The sequence below is a fragment of the Peromyscus eremicus genome, chromosome 16_21 (genome assembly GCF_949786415.1).
Source record: "Peromyscus eremicus chromosome 16_21, PerEre_H2_v1, whole genome shotgun sequence".
Taxonomy (NCBI): Eukaryota; Metazoa; Chordata; class Mammalia; order Rodentia; family Cricetidae; genus Peromyscus; species Peromyscus eremicus.
Window position 1 is genome coordinate 8722298 of NC_081432.1, and position 17114 is coordinate 8739411.

A 17114-nucleotide genomic window follows, 5' to 3' on the forward strand; every position below is an offset into this window, starting at 1 on the left:
GGAAGGACAGAACTGACTCCCACAAGTTGTCCTCTGGCCTCCATGTGCGTGCTGTGGCACATGTGTAACACACACACACACACACACACACACACACACACACATACACACACACTAAATGTGGAAAAGGGAGCAAGAGACGTATGTGTGTGCTGCTTGATTTCACTCAGAGCCCAGCAGAATTGTGGCCTCACAGGCAGGGTGCTCAAGGAGCCTCAGGTGGACCAGCAGACTCAGCTCAGGACCTCAGCCCAGCTGCACCGTGTGTTCGGTTTGCGAGTTGCATGCTTAAGATATGTCGCCAGTTTACATATTGTACTTAATGAAGTAAGGAGTTACAGGAGAGTTAAAGAAGTCAGGGGTGTGGAGACAGAGGTCATAAAACATATAATTAGGAAGCAGACCTGTCTAACCGTGCTCTCCTGACTGGGTTAGTGTGCTCTGCTAAAGTGGGAGCTGGTTACATTGAAGGACCTCTCCGGGCTCCCTGGGGATGGAAGCTAAGGGAGAACCATGGAGAGATGCTTGACCACGAGGGACAGAAAGCAGGCAGCTTGCCGTTATTCCTCAGGAACAAGTGATGCCCAGGCCTGAGCTTGGAGAGAGAATATTTGTGTGGGGCAGGCCATCCTTTGAGGGAAAAGGCTCACACTAGAGCTTAGGATGCTGTTTCACACTTTCCTTAGGAGAGTGATGTGTGGCTGAGGCTATACATGAAGTCACGGGTATGTCAGAGTGCTGGAGCTGACCAGTGTGCACACAGCCAGGGTAGGCAGAGGGGAACCAGCTTGTTACTGGGACAGCTGTGTGCAGAGGTGGGACACTGCACTGCAGAGGGAAAGAGCCTGTTCACTATCTGTAGCCAGGTGTCACGGTGACAGGTTGGTTAAGGTACAACTCAGTGGTAGAGTGCTTGCTTTACACATTCAAATTCCTGGGGCTGCCTGTGCTTGGAAAATGCTGGTGTGATGCTGGGTTGGGCCAGGTACATCAAGCCATGGAAGCCCTCTCCAGATACAGGGAGCATGGAACCACGACATGTCAAATGCAGTGACTGATGTCAGGTGGATCAGAAACCACCTTCTTAGAACAGATTTCACATCTCTAGGCTGGACACCTTCAACCAAGGATGTTCTGGGGTAGGGCATGGGTAGTCACATGGTGATTCTTTGGGCCACTGTTGGCTGAAGAACAGATGGTTGTGTGCTGAGGAGGAGCCTCCAGGTACAGCTCCTGGGACAGTCAGGATGAGGGTGTGGATGGGAGGGGAGGGAAGAACATGTTTTCAAAATTCCTACACAGGAGTAAATGGTAAGTTCACCGAAGCGACCACTTGGTAGCTATTTGGACTCTGATGTCTACTTCCCATGGCACCGTGAGAAAGAGAAGGCCCACTTCATGCAAAGAAGAGGGTTTTTTTGTCAAGCGGGCCTGGTGGTACATGCCTGTAATCCCAGCATTGGGAGTCTGAGTCAGGAGTAGGTTGGTGAGCTTTAGGCTAGCCTGGGGTACATAGCATGACCCTATCTCAATCCCCCCACCCCCTTTCCCTCTGTTTCCGAGACTACCTTACTGATTTGGCGGAAACCTTCTCTACACGTGTTGAACTGGGCACAGGACCCCTTTCTCCTTGTTCTCCAAGTAAACTTTGTGCTGGATTTCTTGCTTTACTGGGCCCATCTAGCTTCTAGAGTTGGCCAGGAGTGGTGATATTTATGAAGTATTGAGCAGTCTCCTGTAGATTTGTTAAAATTTGTTGGAGCTCCCTGTGTCTGTCTGGAAGCGAGTCTGGCTTCCTCCCGTTCCCTGCACTTCAAAATCTGGGTTGTACTAATTACAGGCCTGAAGCAGGTGGCGGCCTCTTTCTCTGCATAGAAAGTGGTGGTTTGAAGGAGACATTCTCTGTAAGTCTCCAGCATTTGAAAACTTGGCCCCCAGTTGGTGGCTGTTTGGGAAGGATTAAGAGGTGTGGCCTTGTTGGAGAAGGTTTGTCACTAGGGGTAGCTTTAGGTTTCAAAAGCTTTGTGACATCCCCAGTGCGCTCTCTGCCTCCTGTTTGTGAATCAGGATGTGAGCTCTCAGCTTCTGCTCCAATGCCATGCCTGCCTGCCTGCCGCCTCCTCTGAAACTGGAAGCCCCAAACAAACCTTTCTGTCTAAGTTGTCATGGTGTTTTATCACAGCAATTGAAAAGTATCTAAGAGAGTTTGAAGGAACGTGTTTCTTAAGGAGGCTCTTAGTCTGGGCCTGGATTAAATTTTTTTTCTTTTCTTTCTTTTTTTTTTTTAGTTTTTTGAGACAGGGTTTCTCTGTGTAGTTTCGGTGCCTCTTCTGGACCTTGCTGTGTAGGCCAGGTTGGCCTCAAACTCACAGAGATCCGCCTGACTCCAACTCCCAAGTGCTGGGATTAAAGGTGTGCGCCACCACCACCCAGCCTGGATTTAAATTGTGTATGTAATTTTCATGTGTGTGCACACAGGTGTGCATGCATGTGGAAGCCAGAGGTTGATGTCAGCTATCTTTCTCTTTTGCTTTCCACCTTAGGTTTTTAAGACAGTCTTTTACTGAACTTGGAGCTCACTCATTTGCTAGGCTGATTGTCCATCAAGCCCTAGGCTTCCCCCTGTCCTTTGCCTCCCAGTACTGGGATTACAGCTACAGTCCTTAAGGCTGGCTTCTCATGTGGGCCCTGGAAATCAAATTCAGGCCCTTACATTTGCAAGGCAAACACTTTACCAGCTGAGCTATCCTCCCAGCCCTTGGATTTTTATTTATTTATTTATTTTTGGAAGATACATTTTAAAGACCTAGCTCCATATCTGTAGTGAGCACCATTCTGTCCACATCCCCTTACCCTGTTGAATGAGGCATCGTTTTCCTGTCCTTCCATTATCTCCTCCTATAGGACCAGGTACCTCCGCACACATTGGACTCCACAACATCTCACCTTTCCTGTGGGCCAGAGGTTGGGGTGTCACTTAGGGTTACTCAGACTCATTTCTCCTCGCTGTGAGCAGTGTGATGCCAGATGTGCAGTCTCCTGTGAAAGCCTCTTATTTTATTTTATTTTTTTTTGGTTTTTCGAGACAGGGTTTCTCTGTGTAGCTTTGCGCCTTTCCTGGAACTCACTTGGTAGCCCAGGCTGGCCTCGAACTCACAGAGATCCGCCTGGCTCTGCCTCCCGAGTGCTGGGATTAAAGGCGTGCGCCACCACCGCCCGGCCTGTGAAAGCCTCTTTAGGAAGAAATCGGCTCCAGAGTCCTGTGTGGCTGCCAACGGGAGTCAGGGCCTTTCCTGCCAGCGGGGTACCTCGCTCATTTAAGCCAGCCCGTGAAGTGGGCAGGGGACTGAAGAAAAGGGGGAAGAAGGCAGAGAGAGATGGGCGCAGGGAAGAGGGAGATTGAGCCAGTGCTTGATTGAGATTGAGCAGTCGCCATGATGTTATCTTGGGATTCTTAGATTCCGGGCTTAGCGAGAGCCCAGACTGAGGGATCCTTCATCCTCTACCTGTGAGGCTCTGCATGTGGGGAGGAGAGCACCAGGCCCTGTGCTCTGGAGAGGAGGGGAGGATGCGGGAGTGAAGCAATCTCTGTGGCAGTGGCTGCCAGTGCCACCTCCTCCTTTTTCTCTCAGGTCATCAGATTCTTAGTACAGAGTCATTCTAGCTCCTGACTTTATAATCCTATGCTTCAGCCAGGCGTGGTGACACACCTTTATTCCCAGGCAGAGACAGGCAGGTCTCTGAGTTTGAGGCCAGTTCCAGGACAGACAGGACTACATAGAGAAACCCTGTCTTGAAAAACAAACAAACAAACAAACAAACAAAAAACAAAACCAAATAGTCCTGTGCTTCATCTGGCACGTGGTCCCCTCTTCATCCAGTTCTTCTCTCCCAGGGGCACACTTGTCTTACCAAGGAGACTGATAGGTTCTCTGGCCATCGCCATCATGTCTGTTTTTCAGTTACTCAGTCTGCATGCAACCTTTTTTCCCTCCTGCACTTAGGTTTATCCACGTGTCCTCTTTCTAGGCTGAAGGCGAAGCTTAGCGCTCTCTCTCTCTCTCTTTCTCTCTCTCTCTGTATGAGAGAGAAAGAGAGAGAGAGAATATATCTATCAATCCTGAGTATTATTCCTCAGGAGCCATCCACCTGGTTTTTGAGGCAAGGTCTCTCACTGAACCTGGAGCACACCAAGCCCCTAAGACAGGATCCCCCTGACTCCACCTTTATGGTGCTGGGATTTCAAGTGCATACCACCACACTTAACTTTTTATGTGGGTTCTGGGGACCAAACTCAGGTCCCTATGCTTCCATGACAAGCGCTTTACTGACTGAGCCCCCGAGCGTTACTTCCTGTGTTTTCTGAGTGTTCTCTTGATGAGGCCTTCCCCCTACAGAAGCCACTGGGCTCTACTCTCTTTATCTCTGCTTGGCTTTGTCTTGTATGTTTCGGGATGGAGGATCTTCCTTACTTCCCAAGCATTGTAAGATTTCTTCCTTTCCTTATTTATTTATTTACTTATTTACTTATTTACTTATTTACTTATTTATTTATTTATTTATTTATTTATTTATTTATTTATTTATTTTTCTTCTTTTTATACAGGGTCTCTTTATGTAGTCCTGGCTGTCCCGAAACTCACTATGTAGTTGGAGGGTAGCCTCAGACTCATGACTCTCAGGTCACAAGTGCTAGCTGGCCCTTGAAGGGTCTGCCTGTCTTCACCTCTTATCCCACCATCTCTAGGATTATAGACATGCACCCTTCACCCACTTTCTTACGTGAGCCCTGGAGGTCTGAACTCAGGCCCTCGCTCTTGAAAGGCAAGTACTTTTCCATTGATCTGTCTCTCCAGGCTGTTGTGCACACATTTTGAGTGAGTGTGCCTGCTGACCCCTGCACAATTTGTGTGTAATAATCTCCCCCATGCTCCTGATTAGAGCCAGGGGTGGAACTGAGCCCCAGCTGTGTGGACTTACAGAGGGGAAGTGGACATGGAATTACCAAGGAGGAACCCAGAGAGTGAAGAATCTACCAATGGTGGTGGATGAATCTGTATAAGCCTAGAGGAATTGAGCAGCGACGAGCCCCTGAAGGAAGAACACATGTAGGTATGCCAAATGAGTCAGCTGTCTGGGGGAATCCCACCGTGGTGTCAAACTGCCCGTGGACGACAGAACACACATATTCCAGGGAGTTTGGTTAGGAGGGAAGCCTTATCTCTTCAGCTTGTCATTATCAAGGCTCCTAACCCGCAGGAGACGGGGCTACAGAGGGCCTCTGATTTGTCTTAAACCTTGATGTTCATCAACTCGGTGTCTGCCACGGACTCAGCAAGCAAGCTTACCATTTCAGCTGGTTTTCTCACCTGCGTTTTTGGCAGCTGAAGAACGTCACACAAGCCACAATCAGCACACACCAGTGATAGTTAAATGCTATTGTTTCTTAGTTTAGTTTAGATAAGGCTTAGCCCAAGCTGACCTTGATGAGATTTCCTCCTGCCTAAGGTATCTAAGAGCTGGGGTTGCAGGTGTGTACCACTTGGCTGTTGGCATTGAGAAAAAGAAGATTTTGAATGTGTGTGTGTGTGTGTATGTGTGTGTGTGTGTGTGTGTGTGTGTGTGTGTGTTGTGTGCCACTTGTGTGTATGTCCAAGGAGGCCAGAAGGAGGTGTTGAATCCCCTGAAGCTGGAGTTGCAGGTGATTATGAGCCACCTGATGTGGGTACTCGGTGCTGAACTTAAGTGCTCTCAACCACCAAGTCAACTGTCCAACCTTGCCAACATGACTTTTTTTTTTGAGACAGGGTTTCCCTGTGCAACTCTGGCTGTCTTGGAACTCACTCTATAGACCAGGCTGGCCTTGAACTTAGAAATCCACCTGCCTCTGCCTCCCGAGTGTTGGGATTAAATGCATGTGCCAATGTCTGACTGTGAACATGGCTCTTTAATGTGACAAATAGTGATTCAAATACAGTTCTAAAAAGATGAGTATGTAAGGTGGGGGAGCTGGTAGATGGCTCAGCTGATGATTCTAGAACGCATGTAAAGAAGCCAGGCATAGTGGCACATGCTTGGAATCCCAGCACTGAGGAGGCAGAGACAGGTGGATCCCTGGGACCACTGGCCAGCTGGCCTACCTACTTAACAAGCTCTGGGATAGGGGGACCCTTTTCAAAAAAGAGGGTGGGGATAGAGGGTTGCTCAGTCATTAAGAGCATTGCTACTTCTGCAGAAGACCAGCACCCACATGGCAGCTTAACCATTGGAACTCCAGTTCCAGGGGGTCTGAGCCCTCTTTTGACCTTTGTGGGTTCTTCTGTGCATGTGGTGGGTGCACAGACATAACACTCAGGCACGCATGCGTACACACACACACACACACACACACACACACACACGCGCGCGCGAAATTGCTCTTGAAGAACATCTGAGGGTGTTCTCTGACCTACACACACACACACACACACACACACACACACACACACACACACACAAGCTAAAAAAGAAAGACATTTTCCTATTAGCATATCTGAGGTATTATTGTGTTCCCCGAAATATTGTGCACCCTAATAAACTTATCTGGGGTCAGAGACGGAACAGCCACAATATTAAACATAGAGGATAGGCAGTGGTAGCACACGCCTTTAATCCCAGCACTTGGGAGGCAGAGCTAGGCAGAAATCCATGTGTTCAAGGATACAGCCAAGCATGGTGACTCACGCTTTTAATCCCAGAAAGTAAACCTTTAATCCCAGGGGGTGATGGCAGATAGCAGAAAGGTATATAAGGCGTGAATACCAGGAACTAGAGGCATTTGGCTGGTTAAGCATTTGGCTGCTTAAGCTTTTAGGTTTTGAGCAGCACAGTTCAGCTGAGAGCCATTCGATTATGAGAACACAGAAGCTCCCAGTCTGAGAAGTTGGCCAGGTGAGGTTAGCTGTGGCTTGTTCTGTCTCTCTGATCTTCCAGTGTTCACCCCAATAACTGGCCTCAGGTTTGATTTTATTAATAAGAACTTTTAAGATTCATGCTACACATATCAGACTTGGGAAGTAGAATTTAAGTGGAAGAAAACTCTTGGGTGCCTAACGTGCTGTGTTTGGCCCCGACCGAGGACTACCCTTTGGAGGCCATGCCTATCCATTCCTCAGGGCCCATAAGCCTGTGCCGGCCTTCCCTTTTGTTTCTACCCGGCTTCTGGACCCTTTCCCCTCTTTCTCCTGCTCTGTGAGCCTTGCTGACTTGACACCCCGTGTTTGGAGGGGCTCACCTTCCCCTGAAGTCCCAAGCCCATCTTACTCCAGGGCAACGCTCACCATGTCCACTCTGTGGTGAGTTGGAAGCCACAGTTCAGTGACTGGCTTCTCCATGGCAGCTCCTGAGATGTCACCCCCTTTGCCGCTGTGCCTTGTCCCTTATGTTCCCCTCAGGAGTCACTGGGTCCTGTTGTCACCCTTTGCCTCACTGTGACATCACCCCGTCTTCCCCCTGGCTGTCCCTGCTGTGCTGCCTTCATCTCTACTGTGTTAGGATGCTCTCTCGTGTGCATGCGTGTACACACCGAGCGTGCCACCACAGCTGGGCACCACCTCTACAGCCCTCTCCCCACTGTTCACTCCCTCACTGAGCTGGGTGTCATGTTGGACCATGAGGGCTGTGTTGATCAGTGGCATGATCAGTGGGTGGGCACAGAAGCTGTCCCCACTCTCCCTGTTTGGTGTGATGGACACTCCTGTTTGGGTCTTCACAAGCACACCGCAAGTGAAGAGCCTCCACACTTTCTGCACAGGCCACACAGCCCACCCCGGCTTCCGTTCATCACACTGGTACGTAAAGGAACACACTGTCATGAGTGCTGCTGTTTTCCATTTTCATTCATTTTCTAGTTGTGAAAGCCAGCACGCTAAGGTTTTGGGTAGCTACATCTCATGGTGAAATACCTCAATAGCGTGTGTGTGTGCCAAGCCCTGTTTGTTAAACTCTGCAGTGAGGTTGGGTGCCAGGCAACGACTTGACTGTGTGGGGTGTTCATCCCTGACCTCTCCTCGGGGCCATGTTGACATGAACCCAGACTTGAAGCTGGATCATGGGTAGTGTGCCTCAGCATACTACCTCCCTCCTGACTCTAAACCTCAATGCATGTGTATTCATCATGTGTATGAAAGTGGTGTGCACGTACACACTGGGGCACCATGTGCATGTACTGCACACTGTATGTATCCTCGCTTGGCCCCCCAGCATGGCACCCTTAGGAAGCAGTGATCTTGGCAATGGCTGCCACATTGAGAAGGGACAGCAGCAGCAGCTCAGGACTGAGTCTGTAGGAGATGTCTAAACCGGCCATGGTTTCCAGCGGGTCCCAGATCCTTCCTCCTCTGGCCTGCTCTCTCCTGCTCTCTCCACAGGCAGCTGAAGAGCATGGTGGTCCCCCTGTTTCTGTTCTCATAGCAGCAGGGCAGGGGACACGCATGCAGGGCACTCACCCTGCTGCAGGAACTTGGCGTGTGGGTGTTCGCTCTGCCACTGTGGCTCTGCCCTTTGCCTCCTTGGCTGTTGGTCCCGGCACACCAGTGGGCACCAGTCTTTTCCTTGTTGCTGTGTCACGCATGGCTCAGCAGGTCAGAGAGTAGTGGCCTGGTGCCTGGGGGCAGCAGCAGTGACTGCAAGTCTGTGGCTCTCTGCTCAGGGGCTCAGGTGGGGCTCTCTGTGTGTCTGTCTGTGGCCCTCTCCGCTCCTCACTTGCTGACCCAGGACGGTGGGTGAGGGCTGTGCTTCTGCACCCCTGGGAGTGCTGTGTGGCAGGACCTTGAGCAGTGCTCAAGCTCAGTATCCAGGCCTTCTTATCAAGGGAGGGCCTAATGGGCTGAGATGAGAATTTCCCAGTTCAGTAGAGGTGTGGAGACTGGTCCTATACACATCTGTCACCTCGTGAAATAAAACTGAGAAGCGTGTAATTATACTCACACAGGACATTTATTAGTAGTGATTCTGTTAGTTGCTCTGTCTCCCTCCACATACGTCTACCAAAAGGCAGCAGGTGTAGCTGGGTGGCCTGCTACCTCTGGCCACTAGCATTTGATGACTACTGTTACAGTAAGTCCTTTTGTACTGTGCCTTCTGTGTATGGAAAGGGATTGGATAGGCTGTGCCTAGGACTTAAAAATGGCACCACTGGGGCTGGAGAGATGGCTCAATGGTTAAGAGCACTGACTGCTCTTCCAGAGGACCTGAGTTCAATCCCCAGCACCCACATGGCAGCTCACAATTGTCTGTAACTCCAGTTCCAGGGGACCTGACACCCATGGCAAAACACCAATGCACATAAAATAAAAATAAATAATTAAAAAAGATGGCACCTACTTCCATGTGAGAATGCTTGGGCACATTTGTGTTGGGTACAGAATGGTCCCCTCCAACTCCAGATGCCCAGGAAGGGCAGAGGAGAGGGTGGTTGCCATCCCTGGCTAGGTGGTCAGGGCAGAATTCACATTCCTGCCTTCAGGATATTGGGTGGCAGGCATTCCTGGAGACCCAATGCCTGGGAAGCCAGGCATTTGATAGCTCCACCCACCTGAGAATGAGGTTCTGAGCTCTAAGAACTGGTGCCTGGTGAGGTCCACTCAAGAGGCAGCAGTGTGTCCCTTCACTGTGACAACAGGTGCCCCTTCCATGAGCATCCCTAATGTATCAGGAGCCAGCAGTGGAACATGATCCCTAGGTTACATTTGGGGCTATGCACATCTGGATGGATTACAGGAGGTAGCTGCCCATCTCTGCCCTTGGGACTCTAAGGTGGTTGGGTAACAATGTCCTCATGTAATGCCTGGGTTCCTGAGACACAGATTAGAATGAATGCCAGGCAGCCATCACCCTGCCCAGTTTCTCCAGTCCATGTCTGCCTGTAGCCCAGAAGGTGCAGCATCTCCTTTCTGTGTGAAGTCCTGAGCTGGGACATACCCGTCGTAGCACAGACACATGAAAGGCAGGAAATAAGCCTGGACGGTGTGGCTGTGACATCAATGGTGTGTTCTTTGCTCCCTCCTAGCTGTGGTGTCCACCTCGGAGCTGTGCTCTAACCTCTCAAGGGCAGTTGTGGTCCAGGCCCTCTGAGGCATGCAGTAAGCAATCTCGGCCCAGAGCCCCAGCTTCTTCTTCCATAGCCCTGGGATCCCCCACCAGGCATCCTGTGGCTGAGCCCTGGGTAGGGGGTCCTAGTGCCTGTGCTGCTAAAAGCGCATACCCCATGTAACGTTAGCAGCTAGACCCCATGGCAGGATCTGTGCCAGCAGGCATGGGCTTGTTCCTGTTTTCAACTCAGCTGAGTTTGGCAGTCCCAAATAAACACAGAGCCGGGGCCAAGTCACATGTCCATCCCAGGCTCCTGGTACGTTCCCTTGGTTCCTCTGGCCTGGCTCCCCCAGTACAACTCCTCCCTGAGTCCCATGCCCTAGAGAGATCTGGTAGTGAGGCATTGGGTAATGCTTTTCAGTGAAAAGGCTTCTGGTGACCAACCCTGTGTCAGGACACTAAACTTCACTTTCTGCTCAGTGGAGCATGTCCTTGTAATTGTAGCAAGCTGTGGCCATTAGCTCCTGGCCTGCTGGGGCCTCGCTTACCTGGCTCACTGCGTGGGGACCTTTTCCTGGCACAGCCTATTTTCCCAGTGGTGCTGGGAGGTCTTGTTCTGGTCACAGAGGGATAGAGAGCTGTGGTTTGTCCTTGAGTCGGGGATCTGGGTAATTTGTAATTCGTTTTTCCTCAGCCCTCCTTGTCCTCCATCACCACAGATATTTCAGAATTAACCGTCGGGTGTTAGCTTTCCTTCCAAAACAGAGACCTCCTTTCCCTGAAAATGCTCCGAGTGGGTTTTGCTCACGAAGTCTCCTTGCTAGCTTCTTCCTGCCCATGGCTCTGGAGGACTTGCAGCAGACTCTGACTCAGGAGCCTGAGGTTCTTCCTGTCTGCCCTGTCCAGCTGCCGGTCTCAGCTCCACACAGAAGGGGCCTGGCAAAACAGCCAGGTGCCAGGATTGAGCCTCGCTAGAGACACTCAAACATCAGGCCTGAGACTGCTTCTGTGACATTTGGAGAAGATCAAATGTGGGTTGGCTGCTTGGTGGTGTGAGTGGTGAGCCATTTCGTCCTCCACCTCCACCTGCTCACTGAACTGTGGTTGTGAGCAGTGTGCTGGGAAGAGAGCCAAGCCAGGTGTATGGGTGTCCAGTAGCACAGGGTCTGAAAGGAGCCCTCAGAGGGCTCAGGAAAGAGTGTACATGTGTGTGTGCACAGAAGACATTTGGCAAAACGCTAAATTTAGTCTAGATACTCATACCTAGCTGTTTATGACTGTAGCTTCAACTCTTTTCGGAGTTTTCGTTAAGAACGCTGGAGAGCCAGGTATATTGGCTTACACCTGTAATCCCAGGATTTGGAAGGCTGAACCAGGAAGATGATGAGGCCCTGGCTACATGGCTACATAGCAAGTTTGAGGTCAGCCTAGGCTACCTGAGCGAGACTGTCTCAGAAGACTAGGGGCTGCCGGGATGACTCAGCCTTGCAAGTGTGAGGACCTGATTTTATCTCCAGCACCCACTTAGAAAAGCAGGTGTGGAAGTGCGTGCTTGTGACCCCAGCACTGGGGGACATGGGGGAGGCAGAAACAGGAGGACCCCTGGGCCCTCTGGCCAGCCCATCTAGCTTAGCAGTGAGCTCCCAGTCAGTGAGAGACCATGTCTCAAAGGAAGTGGATGGTATATTTACACACACGAGAACACACACATACAAAGTTGGAGAAGAAAGTATTCGGGGCTGGAGAGATGGCTCAGAGGTTAAGAGCGCTGCTTGCTCTTCCAAAGGTCCTGAGTTCAATTCCCAGCAACCACATGGTGGCTCACAACCATCTGTAATGAGATCTGGCGCCCTCTTCTGGCCTGCAGGGATATGTGCATCAGAACACTGTATACATAATAAGTAAATAAATCTTTAAAAAAAAAAAAAAAAAAGAAAGTATTCAACACTTTAACCCTCCTGGGGAGGCGTTTCTGTAGGGTGTGTTTCCTTGAACATGTTCTGTCTTTGTCGCTGCTGCTGCTGCGGCGGTATTGAACTGACTCAGCTCTGTGAACTGCAGAGTGTCCATGGCTTGCTATTCATCCAGCACCTTACTGACTTACAGACCTATTTGTAGGTTATTTCAATCCTCCCAATTCAGTATCATGAGTGCCTGGGGTACAAGTAGGCACTGTCATACCTGGGTTGGTTTGTGTCGTGTATAGGTTTTTTTTTTTTTTTTTTTTTTTTTTTACCAAGTTCAGGAAGTTATCTTCTATCCCTCCTTGTTGAAAAGGTTTTAACTCAAGATAGTGGTGGTGATGGTGGTGGTGATGATAGTGATGGCGATGATGATTTTCAGGATGGGACACCACAAACTCTCATGTCATCCTTGCACAGTGGCCTTGCTAGTCTCCATGAATTTCTAACCTTAGTGCATGTAGTGCTGAGGTCAGCATTCATTTTGGTTTTTAAACCATGTTCGTAAGTGGATGTTACCAACTTAACGATTCAGGCTGTCTCCCTTTGATTTATTAACTAATATTAGGCACTCGGGCTCTCCCATGGAGACCTCGCTTAGCCATGCTCTTTGATGAGTCACTCACCGATTCTTCCTGGGGCTCTGGGTATGGGTGCCCGTGACATGCGAGAGATTGTCCGGTAATGACTCTCTCTCTCCCCCTTTTATTTTTTATTCTTTAACCTAGCCTCAAATGTGTTGGGCAGGGAACAGGCATCTCCTACTTTTGTTTTTCTTTTTCTCTTCATGTCTTGAGAGAGTATGAGAGAGCCGGAATTCTGCTTTGGATGTTTGTAAGATCTCCCTGGGGGCTCTCTGAGCTTGGGTGACTTTTTCTTTTGAATGTTGGATGTTTGACTTCCCACTTGGTTTTCTAGTTTTTTAAGTAGATTATTATTATCCACTACTGTGATTTCTTTTTGAGCCTTAAATTCTTTTATTAGATTTATTTTATTTTATGTGTGTGAGTGTTTTGCCTACGTGTGTATGTGCCCCTTGTGTGTACCTATGGATGATTGTAAGTCACCAAGTGGGTGCTGGGAACTAAATATGGGTCCTCTGCAAGAACAGAGGTGCTCTTAACCATTGAGCTGTCTCTCCAGCCCCCTTCTTTTTTTGTGTGGGGGAAGGTAGAAGAAGGTAGAGTATCTCTAAGTAGCTTAGGCTGGTCTAGAACTCCCTATATAGCTGGCCTGTGTTCCATCCTATCCAAATATACCAGTCCTTAGTCCTCGGTGCACGTATGAGGTATCTGGCGACAGCTTGGTGAGGGGCCATTAGGTTAGGTGTCAGTCGTTTTATGGAGTCCAGGTAAGGGACTGACACCCTTTCTTTAGTCTGATATGTCTAGTAAGTTCTTGGGCCTGTTTTCCTGATAGGATTTTAATGTATCCTTGTGCCCCACAGTCTCAATTCACCTCAGTGACTTAGAGGGTGGCACTCTTTCTGCTCCTAGAAATAAGTGACTTTTCAATCTGCTGGATTGGTGGCACCTGGGTGCAGTTTCTGTGTTCGAACCAGGGGCAGAGTGATCACCTGCCCTCAAAGTGGAGTCAAAGTTCCTCGTGAAGTGATGTCTCTAGGCCAGGCACAGCCTGGAAGACCACTGTCTATACAGTCTTGAGTCCCACAGCACATGGGGAGAGAGGTTTTTCAGTTGAAACTTGTCTCCCTCCCTCCCGTTTTTTAGTCAGTAACCCTGACTATCCTGGAACTCTCTACGTGGACCGGGCTGGCCTCATAGAGATCCACCTGCCTCTGCCTCTGCTGAGATTCAAGGTATTCAACCATCCATGGCTTGGCAAAATAGCTTAACCAGAGCTACAGGTAGATGGTGTATGTGTGTGTTAATTTGCTCTTTCCTTTCCTGTCTCCCTTCCTCCTGTGGTACTAGGGACTCAATCCCAGGCCTCGTGTCCCACAGCGCTCTCCCCACTGAGCCACACACCAGCCCTTTTACAAAAGTTTTGAGTGACTATCATTTTTTTTTCTGTTTGTAGTTTATTTGCTCTGTCCCCTACAATGATGGCAGTCTTACTTATCAAAGAGGCGAAAATGACTGTGGCTTATTGTCCGCGACGATCCGAGTGTCCGAGAGCCCCTTTGCATAATCAGGCCCCTCTTTTAACTCCCATGTTGCTGTGCAGCTTGTTCTCGATTATTTTTATCATTTCCCCCTGTTCGTCATTTGTCCTTCATCAGGAGGCCAGCTCTTGCTCTTGCCCTGGCCGGCCCCGCACTCCTGCACTCAAGGGACCCCAGGAAGCCTCTGCCTCCCAAGGGCTGAGGCCACAGGGTATCCCTGTGCTCAGTTTCCCTTTTTCTTTTTTATGCACTTTTTATTTTAGTTTAGTTTTTGGTTTGTTTTACGGAGCAGGGGTTTGAATGGCATATGCCTGGGCTTGTATGTAAGGACCTAACTTCGGTCCCTAGAACCCACAGAAAATTGCTGGGTAGGTGATGTAGCTAGAATGAAGCCTTTGGGGAGACGGAAATAAGAGGGTCCTTGGGACTCTCTGGCAGCCAGACTGGCTCTACCGGTCAGTTTCCAAACTCGAGAGAGACCTCGTCTCAAAGGAGGTGGGTGGCATTTCTTGTCTTTTTTTTTTTTTTTTCTGTTTGTTTTCCGAGACAGGGTGTCACTATATAGCCTTGGCTGGCCTGGATCTTGCTCTGTAGACCAGACTGGTCTTGAACGAATAGAGATCCATGTGCCTCTGCCTCCCAAGTAGTGATATTAAGGCGTGCACTACCTTCAACTGTTTTAAGTTATTTATATATATATATATATATATATATATATATATATATATATATATTATGTGTATGTGTGTTCTGCCTGCGTGCATGTTTGGATACCATGTGTCTAGTGCCTGCAGGGAGCTGTGTCCTGGAAGAGGGTGCTGAATCCTTAGAACTAGAGTTACATATGATTGTGAGCTGCCGTGTGGATGCTTGGAACTGAACTGTGCAGAAGAGATAACGTATTCAAAGACACGACACTTTGTGAAAGTAAGCCAGGCAAAGAACAGAGCATCAGTGGGACTGTATCAAGTGGAAAAGAACGTGAAATTGATTGCCACGGAGAGGTCCCGTGTGGTAGAAAAAAGTAAGGCCTTGAATTTTTCCAAATTGATGAAAATTTAAATCTGAGAAACTCAGCCAACCGTGAAGAAGCACGGAGATCCGCAGGGCCGCTTCCCCAGTGAGCTGCTGGAGCTGTGCAGCAACTGGGAGCCGACTGCTGGGCTCTCCTTACTGCAGAGGGGCAGAACTCGTGGTGGAATGGACTTCTCAGGAGTATGCGGACCACAGATAATGTGGGGGCAGCTTAAAATACTAAAAGGTAGCCAGACAGAGTGGCACACACCTCTAATCCCAGCACCAGGGAGGCTGAGGCAGGATGATCATGAGTTTGAGGCCTGTTCCCTTCTAATGAGGATACCAAGACTGGGAATTAGTGGTTTGAGTTCCTGAAGTTTCTACGTAGCTCTTGGTTTTCCTGCTTTGAGGGAAATCACGTCTCCTAAGTCCTGTATGCCACATTCACAACCTTGTCTTTCTCTTCTTAGCCTCTGCAGGACGGACACCCTTGAGGACAGCCATCGCCTGGCCCTGCTACCCTGTGCCTTGGTAAGTGAAGAGAGTGCAGTGGGTTTCATGGTTTGTGCCTGCATGTCTGTCTGTCTGTCTGTCTGTGTCCTGGGCACAGCCTGGGTGTAGGTCCCCTGGGTAACATGGTGAGCTCCAGTTAGGGGAAGACCATCAGTCTTGGACCCCAGAATGCCCATCCAGTTTAGATAGGGCTAGAGGGACTGTTGGAGCCCTGGGCATGGCCAGGCCTTAATATGCCTGCTGATTTTCTTAAAGGGCCCATGCTTTAATGCTCTCTGAGGTCAGAAGGCTGTCTACAGCTGGGTATCACTTGTCTGAGGATGAAGCTGTAAAGGGTTGGTGAACTAGGATGCTGGGCTGAGGTGGTGGCCAGGACATAGCTCTTGCATGACATCCCTTCTGCATAATGGCTCCAGAAGCCCACCGGTCTCCTTGAGACCAGCTGACAGCCACCTAGCCAGGACCTGAAAGCATATGGCCCTGGGGGTCAGAGTTGCTTTCTGGTAGAAACAGGACAGGTGTGTCTCCTTGTGGAGGCCACAGAGGCTGGTGTTGGTGGAAAACTGGACTCATTAGCTGAGTCAGTTGGGCAGTGGGTTCTGTGTTACCAGGCCTGAGAACTGAGCCTAGCACTCTGTGTAACTGCGGGGCATCTCTCCCTGTTCCTGTGCCTTCTTCCTTTGGAGTTTAATATCATCCCCTGGCCTGTTAATGAAAGAGCTTGAGCCACAGATTCATCCTCAGAGGTCAAACCTGGATCAGGTGGCCTCCTGCTTTTCCTCCATAACCCAGAAGATAGCTTCAGAGTGGGCGCTGTCTGTGCAGCGGATCCCCGAAGAGTGGGTGCTGTCTGTGCAGTGGATCCCCGAAGAGTGGGTGCTGTCTGTGCAGTGGATCCCTGCAGAGTGGGTGCTGTCTGTGCAGTGGATCCCTGCAGAGTGGGTGCTGTCTGTGCAGTGGATCCCTGCAGAGTGGGTGCTGTCTGTGCAGTGGATCCCTGCAGAGTGGGTGCTGTCTGTGCAGTGGATCCCTGCAGAGTGGGTGCTGTCTGTGCAGTGGATCCCTGCAGAGTGGGTGCTGTCTGTGCAGTGGATCCCCGAAGAGTGGGTGCTGTCTGTGCAGTGGATCCCCGAAGAGTGGGTGCTGTCTGTGCGGTGGATCCCTACAGAGTGGGTGCTGTCTGTGCAGTGGATCCCTGCAGAGTGGATGCTGTCTGTGCAGCGGATCCCTTGCAAGTTCATGGTTTAGGTCAGAGTCCCAGTTCTTGGCAGGCAGTGGGCAGATAGTTTAACTTTCTGGGCCAAGTTGTGGCCAAGAGTACGCTGAAACCCACTATTTTCTTTACGACGACAACGAACACATTGGACTAAGTAGAGCTGGGTCTTTGTGAGAATACACACCTGTTATCCCAGTACGTGGGAGACTGT

The 17114-nt window shown here is 49.8% G+C and overlaps 1 protein-coding gene across 1 annotated transcript in view; it reads left to right on the top strand.

Moving 5' to 3' along the window:
• Agpat3 (1-acylglycerol-3-phosphate O-acyltransferase 3) overlaps window positions 1-17114 on the top strand; it is an 88553-nt gene that overhangs the window by 9672 nt on the left and 61767 nt on the right. Inside the window, exon 2 of the mRNA XM_059244157.1 lies at window positions 15645-15705. The gene's annotated coding sequence lies outside the window, so the exon portion shown is untranslated. The remainder of the gene's footprint in view (window positions 1-15644; window positions 15706-17114) is intronic.